This window comes from Oratosquilla oratoria, unplaced genomic scaffold (assembly GCF_046742065.1).
Source record: "Oratosquilla oratoria isolate Oo_2021 unplaced genomic scaffold, ASM4674206v1 SCAFFOLD163, whole genome shotgun sequence".
Taxonomy (NCBI): Eukaryota; Metazoa; Arthropoda; class Malacostraca; order Stomatopoda; family Squillidae; genus Oratosquilla; species Oratosquilla oratoria.
Window position 1 is genome coordinate 255,001 of NW_027467517.1, and position 2,493 is coordinate 257,493.

Sequence of the window (2,493 nt, forward strand, 5' to 3'; positions counted from 1 at the left end):
GCTGAAGGAGGAGTGGGAGGGAGTAAAGGGTAGAGTAGAGCTGGGTGTGGCGGAGGAATGGGGATGGTTCAAGGAGGGAGTCATAAAGTGTGCAAAGATGGTGTGTGGAACAAGAAGGTCAGGAGGAAATAGAAGAAAGGGTAGTGAATGGTGGGATGAGGAAACAAAGAAGGTTGTAGAAGAGAAGAGGCGAGCTTTCACAGATTGGTTACAAAATAGGACGAGGGAGTCATATGAGAGGTACAAAGAAAAGAAAAGAGAAGTAAAGCAAAAGGTAAAAGTTGCAAAGAGGAGAGCAGATGTGAAACGGGGTAAGAGTTTGACAGAAAATTTTGAAAGTAATAAAAAGATGTTTTGGAAAGAAATTAAGAGAGGAACAGGAGGAGAATCAAGTAGAGAAGAAAAGGTAAAAGGTGCAGATGGAGAGATGATAATGGAAGAGTAGGCAGTAAGTGGAAGATGGGCAGAATATTTTAGGGAGTTGCTAAATGTAAAGGAGGATAGGGAAGGAAAGATTGCTGCAGTGAGAAGTGCGAAGAAAATGAGAGTGATGAATGAGGAGAATGGAGGAGAAATAAGGAAGGATGAGGTGAAGGTAGTTGTAAAGATGATGAAAGCAGGTAAGGCACCTGGTCTGGATGGATGCCATGCAGAATGTCTGAAAAAGGGAGGTACAGTGATGGTGGACTGGTTGGTGAGGTTATTTAATGTTTGTTGGAGAGAGGGTAGAGTGTCGGAGGACTGGAGGAGTGCCTGTATAGTTCCTCTTTACAAGGGAAAAGGGGACAAGTGTGAATGTAGTGGTTTCAGAGGGATTAGCTTCTTGAGTGTAGTTGGGAAGGCTTATGGGAGGATCTTGATTGAGAGGATTAGGAGAGGAACAGAAGGAGTAATTGGTGAGGAACAGTGTGGATTTAGGACGGGTAGAGGTTGTGTAGATCAGATCTTTGTGGTAAAACAGATATGTGAGAAAACTATAGGAAAGGGGAAGGATGCTTTTTGGGCTTTTATGGATCTGGAAAAGGCTTATGATAGGGTAGACAGGAAGGCACTGTGGGAGGTTATGCAGATATACGGGATAGGAGGAAAGCTTCTAGGAGCTGTCAAGAGTTTTTATGAGAGTAGTAGAGCTTGTGTCAGGATTGGAAATGGAGAGAGTGAGTGGTTCGAGGTAAAGGTGGGACTTCGTCAAGGATGCGTTATGTCGACCTGGCTGTTCAACTTATACATGGATGGGGTGGTGCGAGAGGTAAATGCAAGGGTAGTGGGTCAGGGATTGGAGATGGTTAAAGAAAATGGAGAAAAGTGTGAGGTGAGCCAGCTGTTGTTTGTGGACGACACTGCGCTTGTGGCAGGATCGGAGGAGGGATTGAGGAAGTTGGTGGCAGAGTTTGGGAGAGTATGTGATAGAAGAAAAGCTAAAGATAAATGTGGGTAAAAGTGGGTAAAAGTAAGGTGATGAGATGTACAAGGGGTGAAAGTGGCAGGAGACTGGAAGTGAGCATTAAGGGAGAGCGACTGGAGGAAGTGGATAGTTTTAGATACTTGGGTGCAAATGTGGCAGGGAAAGGTGGAGTGAAAGTGGAGGTAGAATGTAGATTGAGAGAAGCGAGTAAATGCCTTGGTGGATTAAAGAGTGTAATGAAGAATAGACATTTGGGAATGGATGCTAGGACGAGACTGTATGAAGGAGTGATTGTGCCAACAGCACTGTAATGGGCGGAAATATGGAACATAAGAGAAGAAGAGAGAAGGAGTTTGAATGTGTTTGAGATGAGGTGTCTTAGAAGTATGATGGGGGTTACTAGGCTAGATAGAATGAGAAATGAGGAGGTGAGGAGGAGAACAGGGGTGAAAAAGGAGCTGGGAGATAGGGTTGATGAAAGAATATTAGGATGGTTTGGACACATGGAAAGAATGAGTGAAGAAAGACTAGTAAAAGAGGTGTGGAAGGCAGATGTGGAGGGAGTGAACATGAGGGGACGTCCTAGGATGAGGTGGATGGATGGGGTGAAGAGGGCCTTGGGGAAGAGGGGAATGTCTGTTGAGGAAGGACGGGAGAGGACAGAAGACAGGGGTGAATGAAGAATGGTTGTATATGGATGATGTTGTGATTGCATGAGGTGGAATGGGCAGGTGGATGGGGGGTGAGGTAGTATGTGTGAGCAAAATTTGACGGAGCCCGAAGGGATTTCCCCCCGTCCTCTCATTTTATGCAATGGGGGGACGGAGAAGGGGGGTCGCCGATTTAATGAAGCTGCCTTGCTGTGGATGTGCTGTGTCTTGCGACACTGCTTCTGACCCAGGGCAGTGGACAAGGTGCAGGGATGACCCGTCATTCAGGAGGTGCTAAGATAAGAGGGAGGGTGGAGGGGTGTGGAGTGTATTCAGGGATGGAATGGGTGGGAATGATTTTATGCCTTTTTCTTTTTGGCTACCCCCTTGTAAGGGGGAAAAAGCCTTGGTATATGTGCGTATATATATATATATATA